We start from the raw sequence: 16076 nt of genomic DNA on the forward strand, positions 1-16076 counted from the left end.
CTGCATATACTCTGGATATTGTATTTAAGCTTAAAACTCTGATTTAATTAATGTGTGCACAATTGATAGATTTTCACATCTGATCTTTTCAGTCATCCTACACCCTCTGTTTGTTAGTTCCCCAAGTGGACTACTGACATTGGATTGCGGTTTTCATGCTTAACACGGCTGTCTATGAGCTTATATGGATGAGATTGTCGGAAATCTGGCCTACTAAAATTGGCCATGATGTAATGCATCTTCAAATGGATCTGGCTTGTGATTGGTCGCCCAGATCTCCTTATGGTTTAAATCCTCCGGGTACCTATCATTACCATTAATAACTACATGGTACACAAGTATGCCGCCATTGTGTTATGTAATTGCATGAACGCGTCAATAAGTGCGTGAGCGCCAGTATTGTATTTGCTTATGTTAAATTTGATTGATAAACAAGTATGATTGACAGTGTGGGTGTCAGGGACTTTGCCCGCTCAAAATCCCGTTTAAAATTCAAAGTCCATAGTCTATTTTTAACCTGGAATTTCGCGATTAATAAACTGGCAGATTTTAAAATCAGAATTGTTCAGTGAAGTACCAATACAATTATGACATTATGATATGTTGCATTCAATAATATAAGCCTACGTACACTTTACTTTTACTGTCACTAATATAATTATATAAACTTTTTCATAACAATTTTATACTAGTATATATTTTGATGTAATAAATATCAGTATAATTTCGAGTTCAACTGAATGCTTTCATCATGATTAACATTAATAACATGCTTTTATTTATCAAAAATGCCCCCCCAATCAGACCCGGTTCCCCCATCATGGTTGGTGCCCCCCCCCATCGGATGACCCATGCTTCGCCACTGGAATACACCTTTTATAGGATTGTGTTATCAGAACTTGCTGGATAACATCAGTTTATTTGAACTCCAAACCTGAAAGAAGTTTGATATTCATACTGTGTACTTGCCCCTCTTTACAAATTAATGCTGTCCTTTCTCAAATGTTGGTCACAACTTTGTCAGTTTTGTTTTCAGTCTTTAACCCAGGTGAAAAGTGTTACTGATGTTCTTGGAGTGTTATGAAGTGGGGAAGGGTTATTTGGAGAGTTCAAATATGGTGAGTTGTCATTTGGAGAGTTCCGATATGGTGAGTTGTCAATTGCCAGGCATTGAGTTTTGAAAATACTAGGCGTGCAATTAATAGCACTCCTTGAAATGTTAAGGTGAGCAATCAGGTGTGCTATAAACCGCACTTGTGAAGAAGCTAAGGCTCTGGCAGATTTTACAAGGTGAGCTATAAATCACACTCGAATGAACAACTTAAGGTGAGCCATCCGCGAGCGTTGCACTCGTTCACCTTAAAATTCAAAGCCTGAATTGCAGAGTTCAACTATGGTGAGTCGTCATTTGGAGAGTTCCAAAGTGGCAATTTGTCACCTTGAGCATATTGGAAAAGTTTTGTTTGTAAAGTTGGTATGTGGTGTGCTATGTCAATGTAATGGGAAGTTTCTATTTTGAAGTGAGGAGGGTAATTTAGAGAGTTCAAATATTCCGAGCTACCTTTAGCATATTGGAAGGGTTTATGTTTACAAAGCACATCCTAATGGTACTAAAGTACAAACATCCCCAAGACATCAACATGACATACCACATTGCAACTTTTACAAAATATAACTCCCGGATATAACTCTTTCAATTCGGTGTAGGTGATAACTTGCTCATCCTGGTGCATTGAATTCTCCAAATGACCCTCCTCCCACTTCAAAGTACAAACACTCCCAATTTACATGTATGCATCAACAGAACACACCACACCCACAAGTTTACCAAATACAACACTTCAAATTTGGTGAAGGTGAAAACTCACCACATTTAAACTCTCCAATGACCTCCCCCACTTCAAAGTAGAAACATCCCCAATATATCAACATTGCCCACCAAATCATCCCAACTTTAAAACCAATACAAACGCATTACCACTATGATGTGACAACCTTATTTGAACTCTCCCAATGACAACTCGCCATATTTGAACTCGCTAAATAACCCTCCCCACTTCAAAGTACAACCTGCCCAAGACATCGGCATAATTAACACCCCAACAACATCAGTAACACATTTCAGCCAGCATCAACCTGCAGTATACCCACATAATTATTATGAATAAATGATCCATGCATAATGCATGCATGTCTGCTGAATTATTCAACAACCTTTCTAGGCAATGTTTCCTGGAGGAAAAGAAAGACAAAATACAGGCTTTGAAACTTACGAACAGCTGATCTTCCTTCCACAGACATAGTTGGTATGTTCCCCATCAACTAGACACTGTTAAAAGACCCTAAAATACCCTTTAAACTGTTAATTTTTCAAAAAGTTGTGGCAGTTTCTGAGGAGCCTTATCAGCAGTCTGCTTCCTTACAGTTGGTGACCTCTCTGACCTAATATCATGTGACCATAATTAGCCTGAAAAATAATTGGCCAGAATACCAAATCTGGCTAATATATAGCCATATGTTTGATTCTGGTTAATGTTTTAACCAGAATACAAAATCTGGCTAAATATCTTAGTTAAGACTTTAGCCTGAAATTGGATTCAGGTTATGATTTCTGTTTATTAATAACCAGATTTGATATTCTGGTTAATTTGTTAACCAGAAATTGATATTCTGGTTAATTTATTGGTCTTAGAATAATTTCTGTTTAGATTCAGGCTAAATTAACCAGAATGTTTGGTAAGGGATGGCATGCAGAAACTGCACAATTTACTTCATACTTCAAAGTGGACGAACTGTAGACATGAGTCGATAGTCAAGAAATAAACATATTTTTCCCGCAGGCGGGTATAATACTGAATTTATTGGGGATAAAATATAATTATTTGACACATAATTGTGACTGTGGACATTGTTTTTGTGTTTGTTAGCTTTATGTATAACAAGATTGACTTATGTAAAATTGTTGTTGTATATGCGTTGAGTTTGTGTACGATAATTTGGAAAAAAACATTCATTTTAATATTCTATTTTTAGAAACACACTCTGTCTAGAAACACACTCTGAGCTAGATGCATGCGTGGTGTCAATTTTGTATAGAATTGGGCTCATTTGCATATGCATAAGTTCGTTGATAAGGCTGTGGCGTACTTAGTGATAGTAGAGTTCCAGTAAAATGAAGTTGCACGATTGTGTTTGGTGATGTAATGCGTATATATTTAAACTGTTGAAACATTTGTTTTTGTAAATCTGCACAATGTCCAGGCATGTCGCAAATGGCAAATATTGTATTACGTGTAATAATATGTCCTAGTGTATTGTATTTGTTCGAAAAGTTTAGCCCCGCTAACATACTTCGCGCAAGGCATAGTTAAAGTTGGATAACTTAATTCACGATAAAGGTAGGGATAGAGATATGACGTCATCGAAAAGTGATTTGTTTTAGATTGAGAAATAATGCATGTCAAGTAAAATTTTCGCTGACATTTTTATTTTACTGTTGTATTAATTGTTGTCAATGAAAGTGACAGTAAAATTTCGAAAATAACCGTGCATTTATGACGAATTTATGTCATGGGACTATTTGTTATGGGTTTAATGCGGAGGGACACGGAGCTAAGGTCAGTAACTGTGAATCGGTCAAACTCACCTGGATTGAGACATGCAATAAATAATGCATGTCAAGCAATTGTAATTGTGGGAAATGTTAGATGTTTGTATTAATTGTTGTGCATGAAGATGATAACCAAGTCATAGATAATGATCATGAATTACAAGGAACTTTTGTCATCGGACTATTTGTTTTGGTTGTAATGCGGAGGGACATTAAAATTGCGTCATTAAAAGTGAAACGGTTGAAGTCACGTTCAGTGACATGTGCCATGAAAAGTCTTTGTTCGATTGGAAAGAAAAAGTTCAGGTTGTTTATATTGAGTTCCAGTAAACTTATTTTGTCGTTTAAAAACGTGTGATGTAATCGAAAACCAGCGAATAATTGGCATGGCGTAACAAGGTGATGGGGTTAAGGTTTTTGACCATGCGAAATGATTGCAACAGGTTAGTTTGGCAGACTTTAATAGATGGTGGTTGTTGACACGAATATCCGGAATTGTACTTTTGTAGACGAAGAAAAGAGTTTAGAACTGTAGTACTCATACATATCAATTGGAAAAATGTAAGTGTTATCTTTACTTATTTATTGAAACTGTTATAATGCAACCGCAGCGTGTAATAAGAGCAAATTGTCCCCGAAATTGCCATCAAAGCGATGTTGCAATATATGGCCCAAACGCCGGTATAGGCAATGTACAGCAATTGTCTCGTGATGTTCTTGCAAGATTTCAAATACCCTGTGATGAATGGAGTAGAGACTTATTGCTGGCTATGCAATATGGTACGGAATTGTACAGTAATCTAAATTAATTCTCAGTACAACGTGACAACGGAAGGTCGATTTTCTTAATGTCACAATATTTGCCAAATATTCTGAGTGAAAGCATAGGCCTAGAAGACAGAGACGAGCGAAAATACTCAATAGATTCCTATCATCAAGGTAATTGCTGTACATATCCTTCCGGCGTTTGGTCCAAATATTGCAACATCGCCTTGATCAGTTGATGACAATTTACTATTATTATGCTATTATAACGGTCTCAATAAATAAGTAAAGAAAACACTTACCATTATCCGAAAGTCATCAGAAACACTTACACCACATTTGAGGCCAACAATTATATAATATTAAATACAAAAATATGATCATTTATGCATTCTTTTTAGCCAAATATTGGTTAAAATTACATATTTATGAGCACTATCAAGTCGTTGTAGCAAATTGTTGATCTACCAAAAGGAGTTCAGAAAAACATAATTGCTTAAGCCTACATTAGCTCCAATATATGACGAATAATGCATTGGTCATAGCATCAAAGGTAACCTAATTTTATTGTATACATTTTATTATTGTAGACAGTGCAAACTATTATGTTCTGCATTCATTTTGAAAGATCAGCCATTTGTTACAACTTCCACGAAATGAAAGCAACCCTAATATTTGACCCCTATGCAAACTGAAAATTGACCCTTGACGTTGGGCACATAGTTTTTGAAATTAAGGTCCTATTGAGAAAATAATTACATTTCTGATCCATGGGCATAGACAAATTATTTGAAATACATTAACCTCTGCATAAAGTTTTGGAGTCAATGTGCGGGCACCTGCCACATTCTGAACCAGTAACCATGGTAAGACTCACAGATATAGAAATCACCAAAAAAATGTGCAAACAGGTCAAAACAAATATTCATATTTCTGCACCACACTAGTACTTCATTTTACAATTCAGGTTCACACATATTTTTCATACCAAAGTCAAATAGGGGAGACCGGGAAGTGTCCGCCCTCGGGGCAAGTCCCTCAATCCCGTGTTTCTAAGTCAGCCCTGGCATCGTGATTCTTAATTTTCCTTCTCCTGCCGTTGCTGCAAGCTCAATGTTCTTACAAATGTGGTAGTATTTAGCTACAGTATAGGCCTACCGCTTTAAAGTATGAAAACTATAGCCTTCTGACATGAAAATTACCCTCTCTAGGTGAGATTGAAAAGGCAAATACGACCCCGGACCCCGCCTCCACTATATATAAGTGCAACCAACAAATCACAACAAGCATAATACAAACTTTATTGCCTTCCTTTTTACAGTGCAGTTTGCAACACCTCTTTTTAAAGTTATTCCCAATAAATGTCCAATACAACCCTTTCCCTTTAATCACTGCGTTGTCTTTTTTAAAGACATTTCTTGTTTGATTTGGATTTGGATGTGTTCTATTCATTGAGGTACATTTTGTCACTATCGACCCATGTATCACTAGATAGCAAATCAGTACCAAAAATTGAAATGCGAGAAATGCATTGTGGGACGGGTAAGATAACTGACACTGACCTCTACAATTGCTTACAGAGAAGAATAGCCTTCTTTTGAAAGGATGCCAAACCCCTGATTTACTAGCCCAATTGGGCGACTTTTGAAGATTTTCCCTGGACTTTTGACAATTTCCTGTCCCATAGAAACCAATGGTTACAAAAAAAATGGGCAACCTTTCAACTTTGGATCCTGCAACTTCCTGCAGTTTCTTGTCCCATAGAAACAAATGGGTAACAATGAAAGAGAAAAAAATTGGGTGACTTTTTGATAATTTGACCCCCATTTTGGGCTGACATTGTTTGGCAACCCTGGTTTCTTGTACTAATCAACGATTAATGAGCAACATCTAGGCAGGGCTTTGTGTTGCCTGACAATGCCCAAACGAAATATTCACCTACATGGTATTCGGCCAATTAGCTAACCGGTCCCAATGAATTAGCCAAACGGGACTCTACTTCCTTGTCTACGCTGTGAACGCAGTAAAGAGGTAAACAAGTGCCGTTCTTCTCAGCAAGCAAGTGTAAATACTCATCTGCATATCTGTATTTGGCCAATTAGTTAACCGCTCCGATTGAATTAGCCAACCGGGACTCCACAAGTTTCCTTGTCTATGCCATGTACGCAGTAAAAAGGTAAACAAGTGCAATTTTTCTCGGCAAGCGAGTATACTCCTCTGCATATATCTGATAAGTCTTGCATTTAATGCATCATTTTAAATAAGCAATTAATTAAATAATAATAGTAATATGTACCTGTAGTGATATTGTCCAATATAATTTAGCGTTAATTCTGATTAATTAGTTGATAGTTCATTAATAACAAGAATCGAAGCAGCATCGACGGTCAATCCAAAGATCAAACTAATTTGTTTCTGGCGCCTAACCAGTCCGATTGAATAAGACAACCGTTACTCCACTTCCTTGTCTATACCGTGTATACGCAGCGGGTACACAGTAAAAAGGTAAACAAGTGCCAGTCTTCTCAGCAAGCGAGTGTAAATACTCCTCTGCATATATCTGATAAGTCTTGCATTTAATGCATCATTTACATGTAAATAACCAATTAAGTGTTGGAAGCAATGGCCATGTAACAAAGAAAAAAGAAGGTAGCAAGTGATAGAGTGCAAATGTGAACAAATATCTGATAAGGCGTTATCTGATAATAATGTTTATACTTTTTTTGAAAATGGCCAATTAAGCCAAGAATTGACCGTAAATAAGAATAAAAGATGTGCGATCATTACAAGATACAATGTAAATGGTTGAAGTGCAACAGATGATCAGTGTTGCCAGCATGGCGACCTAGGTAACAAATTGGGCTACTTTTATTTGAGGTATGAATTAGTGGCCCCTGATGAGCTGGATCTACAGTGTTGATGCGCTTAGGGGTTGTTTCGTTGTGTCTTCACAGTCTATCTAGATATACACCAAGCATAATTTTTGGCCACCACACATATGTGGGGCTTATGTTATCATCCAGATGGTTGCCTGTTTGGTTGTTTGTTTGGCTGCCTGCCTGTCTGTCTGGACGGAAGCAAATTCATTAATCCACTTTGCAGCTTAAACGCAATAGCCAATCAACTTCATTATTATTGTCTTCAGAATCTTGCATCCTATACCTTTGTACATAACCTTGCTGTCTGATAAATTTGTGTAGGGTAAATTGGGGTAAATGGAACGGTGGGGTAAATGGAACGCTGAGAATACAATTCCCTCAATCAAGAAACAAATTGGGCAACATCATACCGACTGTTCCATTTACCCCAACGCCATACGTTCTGCTTTCGTTTCATACCCCAAGCGTGGGTTTACTCGTTGTTTGAGTGGAAGAAAATCTCAAATGTTGTCACTGACCTTGAAGTGGTGCTACGGTTCAGTGAACATTACTAATTTAAGGGTATTGATTCCTAAATATTTGAATGTTGTGCTGAGAGTTGTCTTACAATATTGACAATATGTTTGTTTTCTACAATAACATAAATGCTTTAAACAATAAAATAGCAGATTTTAATGATGAAATTATGCAAATTAATATGTTAATTAGCTAATTTATTAGTTTGGTGTTCCATTTACCCCACAACAGATCCAGTCAGTCGTGAGCACGGTCGCTAATGAGCTGAATCGGCTAGTTGTGAAATGAGGATCTCGAAGAATCTCATGGTTTCTCGCTCGCAATCCGTGTACAATAATTTAGACAAAAACACACTGAGCACTGACTGACCTAAAAAATAAGGTGTATACTGGCATCTGTTTTCTGAAAAACATTTAAAAATTGCTTACAAATTGTTAAGGAGGCATGTACATTGAATTCTGTGATATAAACGAGACCATGTTTGCTTTATTTTTGTTGTTTTTGATCAATTAAATGACACTAACTTTTTGTTGAATTTTTCCAAATTGAAAACCGTAGGCGACATTTGTCTACCTCCTCGCCGATTTACCTAATCATGAACTTTTTTGACGTCATTTTCATGTAGTTCACATAATTCCGCTTCGTTTGGTATATTTATACGTATGTGTTATTTCGATTAAGTGTCTAAATTGTTCTTCAAAAATGATGGAAAATGCGAATTTTACCGAATTGCAGGCCTTTCTCGTGGTATTTTTATGCGTGCACCTATCAATCAACATTCGGGTTGTCTCGCGCCTAACGCAAATACCGCGCCCGGTAGCGTTAACTTTGCGTGACGCTTTCGCGCTATATGCAAGTGGTGTGCAGTGTGATACGCGCGTTTTAATTAAATCATATCATAAATAAGTAAACAAAAAGTTTTTAAAAACCTGAATATTTTCAAAGCTCATTTCAACTTAGCGATAACTGTCTACCTCCCGGTGATTTACGTCAATTTGTACAACATTTTCGTGGCATTTGTGTACAAAACCGCTTTTATCTTTCATATTTGTGATTTTAAGATTGTGTTATTTAAATTACAAATACAAAATTAAATTTAAATATGGTCCTTTTTTCCCAACGTTTTACTGAAATTGTTTAGTTCAAAACACACGTTTATTTTTCATCTAAATAATCTTTGATTTCCTTCTTTTTTTGTGACATGCAAGTTCACTAGTTTGGTATGATAATTTGAGAGAGTGATAATTTTTCGCGTTAAAATAAAGAAATTAGAGCTCTTCAAACAGGGGAATGTCACGGGCTGATAGTTCTCGAACCTCATTTGACCTTCGTAAAAAAGTGTCTACCTCCTGGTCGATTTACGCCAATTCGTACAGATTTTTCGAGGTATTGGTATTCAAAACCTTTGTATCGGTCAAATTTTTGAATTATACGAATGTGTTATTTGAATTACCGCCGAAATATGGAATTTAACACTGTGTTTTTTCCGATTTTTGTATTGAAATTTGCTACTTCAAAAAACTCGCTATTTATCCATCTAAATAAACTTAGATCTATTTCTAATTTTGCAACGTGTAAGTTCAATGGGTTGGCATGATAATCCGAAAGTTTTGTAATTTTTCGTGTTAAAACAAAGAAATTAGAGCTCTTGAAACAGGGGAATGTCATGAGCTAATTAGTATGCATAATCGGTTACGGAGCATTACGCGCACTGGTTGTTATGCATATTTACTTTCACACAGAGCAGCGTTTGAGCGTGCTCACGACTGACTGAGATCCACTTGGGGTAAATGGAACACGGTTGACTGACTTCAAATATATATAACATGTTAATATTTTTTTACTAATTGGTTTAATTATTATGAAATTATATACTACAAATAACTAATTCATGGTAGATTAGGCCTCCTATTGATTTTTTAAATATCTGAAAACCATTTTTTTCTGTTATGTACCGAGAGAAAGTGTTTTTTACGTGGTATTTTACCATGTTTATAAAAAAACATGAAAACAAAATTATTTTTGTTAATCTTTTGCTTAGTCACAAAATATATGTTAAATAAAATATTCTGATGTCTTTTCAATGTAAATATAGCTATGAATGTAGGCTCCTTGCAAGTAATGCCCCTTGTTCCAATTACCCAACCTACTGTTCCATTTACCCCAATTTGTTGGGGTAACTGGAACACCATGACCATGCTTGTATTTGGACCGATACAAGAAACAAAGCCATAAAACGGGAGTTTATCTGTTAAAACAAGTTGTAAAAACATATTATCTACTTATTGAAACAAACAAAAATCAAATATGGATACCCTCCTGACCACAGAAAGTGATTTATTGCTTAAGCGTTCCATTTACCCCAATTTACCCTATCGGTCACCTGGAGCTACAGGGTTTTTTCATATCTGTAGCCTCTTCATAGAGTGCATAGTTCATATATACTTTATGTGTAAAAGTCTCTTTTGGTGTGATTTTTTTTTGTAAATGTGACAAGCCATGACCAAAAATTACATTTTTGACCAAAAATCACATTTTTGACCAAAAATCACATTTTTGACAAAAATCATATTTTGACCAAAAATCATATTTTTGACCAAAAATCACATTTTGACCCAAAAATATATTTTTGACCAAAAAACACATTTTTGACCAAAAATCATATTTTTCACCAAAAATCATATTTTGATCAAAAAATATATTTTTGACCAAAAAACACATTTTTGACCAAAAATCGCATTAATTGACTAAAAATCACATCAAAAATCATTTTTGACCAAGAGTCGCATTTTTGACCAAAAATCATGTTTTTGACCAAAAAAAGATTCTGAAGACATAATAATGATAAAATTGGACGGATAATTTCGCATGATACCTGAATTTATCAGTCTCGCTAGAGTTTTCAAATATCACGCTCGACTTCGTCTCGCATGATATTTGAAAACTCTAGCTCGACCGATAAATTCAGGTATCACACTCAATCCGTCCAATTTTATATCAAACTTGGTACACTGATTGGATATGGAGGCCTGATGTGCTGTATAGTTTTGTGCTGTGTTATTTGCATATTTATGAATAATAATGAGCTTATTTGCATATTTTGTCAACATTTTCATTAATCCACTCTGCAGCTTCAACACAATAACTGATCACCTTCAAACTTGGTACAGTGATTGGATATGGTGCCCTGATGTGCTATATAGTTTTGTGTCTTGTTATTTGCATATTTATGAATATAAATGAACTTTTATATAAAAAATCCCTTTAAAAGGGAAAGCCAGCCTCAATGTAGAAGAGGTCTTGTAATTAGTTTTGGTCAATGTGAAAGGCATTTTTAGGATCACGCTTACATCTACATGACAGTCCACCAAACCATCAACGATGAGAACATGCACACTGAAACAGCAGAAAACATTAATTCCTAATCTCATGTCAACTCTTTTAATTCATTACATGTACTCCAAATTGTTCTGGTCTGTTTGTTTTGTTGTTGTTGTTGTTGTTGTCGTTGGTTTTTTTTTTTGTCTTTTCAGCTTTTTACCCACGATATCTCAATTTCCAATTTTGTAATACCAGAACTTACGAACTCAATATCTTCGCTTAGGAATGTCCGATTTCACTGCTTTCGATATATACACTGCCGGTTTGAGTTAACTTACATGTACATTTTATTTTAAAATAACTTAATTAATTCGCAATGTATAGTTTAAGCCTACTATATTATAATAGATAGTGGCCAGCACATTTATAAAGGACTGGTTACTCACTACAATCTTCACTCTTAAACTGTGTTTTTCTGAATGTGCTGATCATGTTGATTGCTAGTCGGAAACTCCTGCGAAGCTATGGACATGGCATCTTACATACTCCATTCTATAACAGTCTGCCTAGTGCCTTGTGTGTTTTCTCTTCAATCATTTTGTTGAATGTAATTTTATGAATCAAATAGTTATGTGTCATTTTATTTATAATAAAGAAGTTATTAAATTAATAAAGTAAGACAATTTATTTATCTATAAGTGCATGTCAAATGGGGTACATTGTTCAATACTATATGCATAAATTATGCCCATATTATAGCTAGGCCCTAAAAAACTTTATTTTGCATCGGATTTTTCCCGTTGAAAAGACAAAACTGATGTTTATGATAGCAACCATTTCATCAATAACATTTTGAGTCATTTTTATCCATAAAACGACACAGGATATGATAGATAACTACTTTCACATCAATATGGTCCATATGATCACAGATTGTTGAGAATCTGTGATATGATCCTGGGATATGATGAAGATTTTGATTCTATAGATCTGTTATCAACATGATATCACGCTGTTCAGTGGTCAAGGAGTAAGGACCCCGGTCAAGGACACTGATATGACATCATAGGTGATGTCAGATTTTCTTCTGCTGACCATATGATGCTATATATATTAACTATTATTGTTATATTTAGGCCTTTAAACTTTTAAAGTCATAATTAATTAGTTCAAACATAACTTTGGTAATACTCACTGTTTTAGTTCGTTGAAACGGCAAAACATACTTACTTTTCCTAACAAATCGAATTAAAATATTTAAAAAAATTTAACCACAAAAAGTAATAAAAAAAAATCATTCCAATACCACTAAAATATAATCTCTTGAGTAAACTGACCCCAAACCTGAAACAGGTACCAGCCCCGAATGGGCTGGCGAAAAAGAACAGACCAAATCAGCAATTTCTGACCATGTTGCCCGGGCCAACCACGTTATTAATTGGGATGATTCAAATATCCTTGGGCGTGAGCACAACAAGAAGTCTAGAGAAGTTCGAGAAGCCATGGAGATAAGAAGAAGGGGGAGCAAGACCTTATCGAGGGCACATATTTCCTTAGCCACGTATATGATCAGCTTTAAAGACTGCAAATGAGTCTAAGCATCACCGGAAACCCATCTCCTGGGAAAGTGGATCAGATGACCATATCAGTCATACTTGATGAAGTCCTCCGATGTGAAGGACGAAATTTGTAGTGAGTAAAAATTCACTTGGTTTTGTCACACAAAAATGTCGTTTTGTTTATTTAATCAACAAACCTGATGAACTTATTCAACAAAAAACTTGCATTCCCAAAATGCACCGCCTCAATAGTAAATACGGACAATCTAATTAACATTCTGTTTAGTTCTGAACTGCAATGACGATGATATGGTTTTGTAACCATTTATATTCAACGATTAGTAAGTATAACCAGAAGTTTTGTCATTCAAGTGTTCTTCCACCCAAAATATCCAGTATTGGGTGGGGTTTTTTTTTATTTGCTTAAAATTGGGCTAAAACTGCAGCATTACTATTCACTGCGGTCTAGAGAGCCGATTAGATCCGCCTTTGTACTGAAAAGTTTTGGCAACACTGCTGATGATCTGCATCTTATAATATAAGTGTATGCTAAAATTATACAAGTGCAGTCTTGTTTGGCATGATGGTTATACATGTATGCATGAAGAAGGCACTGTTTTAATGTACATTTTAGGTATGTGTGCAAGATGATCTTGTGCAACAATTGCATCACATCACTCTTCTGCATATCATTATGGGACTGTACCCTCATCCCTTTGCTATTCTCAGGTTTGTGTGTGTGCACAAGTCGTCACCACTGATGACTACATGCAATGTTCATGCATATCTCGTACTTCACAAACTGTTGCATTAATTTAAACCACCTGTTTCCAATATCAGTGCCTGTTTAAATGAATCTGACTGTTTTTTGAATACGCCCATCTGGGATCATAGCAGTACCATTACTGTGATTTGGTACGGTGTTGTTGGTGTCATCGGTATACCAGGGAACATCTTAATACTAATGACTCTTTACACCTCCACAGTAAAGATGAAGCCAACCCAGATTGTCATATTTTGGCTCGCAATAGCGGATCTCTTTGGTTGCATCCAGTTGCCTCATCGATACATAGTAGTGCATCAACACAGCTACATGACTAAACCTATGCCCATCGTGTGGTGTGCATTGGCTTATGCGGTATGTCTATATGCCATCAACTGGGAATTGTTCCTACTTGTTTTGGCAGCTTTTGAAAGGTATCAATCGGTGAAAACTTTTGAGCGCAAGGAGCTTGCTGGCAGACGGAGAGCATTTAGACTAGTTGGCTTGTGTACTTTTGCTGCTGTTATTTTTACTCTTACTCGTGCTGTAATTGGGGTAATACAAGTCGATATCGATGAAGTAAATTGCATTTTCAATGCATATTCCACAAACATGGCACCAGAAAAGATAATAGTTACTGCTATTCCAGCGACATTGTTTTTTGTGTTCTTGTTGATTCTTTACGTTAAAATTGCACTTATGTTACGAAAGAGAACATCACCTGATCAAACTTCTGGACAAGACCAGGATTTGAATCGTACTCCAAAGAATCAGAGCTCACAAGGGAAGCAGTGTGATGAACATACTGCATCAAATTTCGCGGGAAATCTCCACATTCTAGGAATGAGTAGTACCTTGGAAGAACCAACTACCTCCAAACAGAGATGGATGGGTACCGATTCAATACATCTGGATTTCACAGATCTTAACAATGTCGCAAACTTTGAAACTGATAGAAAGGGTCATTGTCTCAGCGACATACAATCATCAAGTTCAATTTGTCATGGTGAAAGGTACATTGACAACTGGCATCAAATTCCAGGTGTAGTTTCAGACAATGCTGATGTCAGTGGGGTCAATTATGAAGGCACGCGTAATGGGGCACATAGTCCAATGTCATCTTCGTGTCCTCAAAATGATGATGATCGGGTAACTCCACAATTCCTGAATTGGTTACAGAAGCACATAAACAGCCAAAATACTGCCTAATTGGCAAAGTTACATCGATGCTGTTCATAGCCAGCGTAATATGTGTAATCACATTTGGAATGCTTTCTTTATCAAGATTTCTTCTTGGTCAAAAGTTTTACTCATTTTTTTCTGATCTTTTTATCATCAATTATGCAGTGAATCCATTTGTGTACAGCATTGTCAATGAAGGATTTAGGAAAGATTGTGGTGTATTTCTGCAAAAGTTAAAATTATACTGTAGAAACTCAGAATAGGATATTATGATATGAAATTGGTTAACTGCCATAACAGCTTGTAGACAAGAAGTCTGGAAGTTTCATTCAGGTGTTTTTCCTGTCACAGTTGTTTGATAGCATGCAAAACTATTCATTTTTAAGGAAAGTTGAACACTGAATGGTGCTATTTATCTTAATGATGATCTTGTTTGCATCTTTACAAGGGGTAGACACTTGTACAATGACACTAAAACATAAAAATTAGTAACATATAACAAGGAAATTTTTTCAAGTACTTTTTATCATGAAATATATATCAAGTTATTGGGATAAATTAAACATAAAATATGTAAATAGTGCCCTCAATTTGCGCACAAGTGTATATAAATTACCACAAAAGGGCAGAAAAAGATGAAAATTTAGATAAAGAAAATAAAATCTAAGTTAAAATAGCTAAAAAATATATGTGTATATTAGAGTGATAGCTGTTGGTAAAGATCTTGAATGGTATGATATCTGCTGAAAATACCAAAGATACCGGCATGTTATTTACTGAAGATACCAGCATGATTTACTGAAGATACCAGCATGCTACCTACTGATTATAGCATTTTATACAATTATTAACTGTCTATGAGTGTGATGGTCGAAATACAATTATGAGGTGAGAGTTGCATTGTTCCATTCCACAAGCCAGAACCAGCGCTGGTATCGGGTAGCAAAATACTACACAATTTTATCAATTTGCTACATAATTTTGGTGGACTTAGCATTTTTATGCCATAGACTGAAATATGTGAATATACCAAGAGAAAAGTAATGAAAGCAAATTTTGCTATGCATAAAAAAATGCTTAATTCCAACACTGGCCAGAACAGTGAGTGGAATAGAACAATACAAGTCAGAACAGTGAGTGGAATAGAACAATACATCTTTCACAAAGTGATTATATTTCAACAATTACTCAAATTTAAGACACTTAATATTTTTATATCACTTGTACATAAATTCTATTAAAAATAAATATTTTCAATAGTATAACACTGTGTTTTGCCTTGGCTCACTTTTTGGGGTCCATCCCATAACTGTAGTTATGTTAACAAAACGACTGGAGGTCTAAGTTTGTATTATTCATGTTATTATCTCCGTCATTGCCCGTCAGTTGTAGTTTCTCTAGCTGTGTTAAGGATAAGGCATTACTATATATAAAAGTTTCTTCACAAAGCTTAACTTTTATTTGTCAGTGTTTTGTGTCAC

General features: G+C 35.6%; 1 protein-coding gene across 1 annotated transcript in view; it reads left to right on the forward strand.

Moving 5' to 3' along the window:
- LOC140143998 (testis-expressed protein 11-like) overlaps positions 1-16076 on the forward strand; it is a 100914-nt gene that overhangs the window by 18972 nt on the left and 65866 nt on the right. The window lies entirely within an intron of this gene.

Source organism: Amphiura filiformis, unplaced genomic scaffold, assembly GCF_039555335.1.
Source record: "Amphiura filiformis unplaced genomic scaffold, Afil_fr2py scaffold_36, whole genome shotgun sequence".
In the NCBI taxonomy this organism is placed as follows: domain Eukaryota; kingdom Metazoa; phylum Echinodermata; class Ophiuroidea; order Amphilepidida; family Amphiuridae; genus Amphiura; species Amphiura filiformis.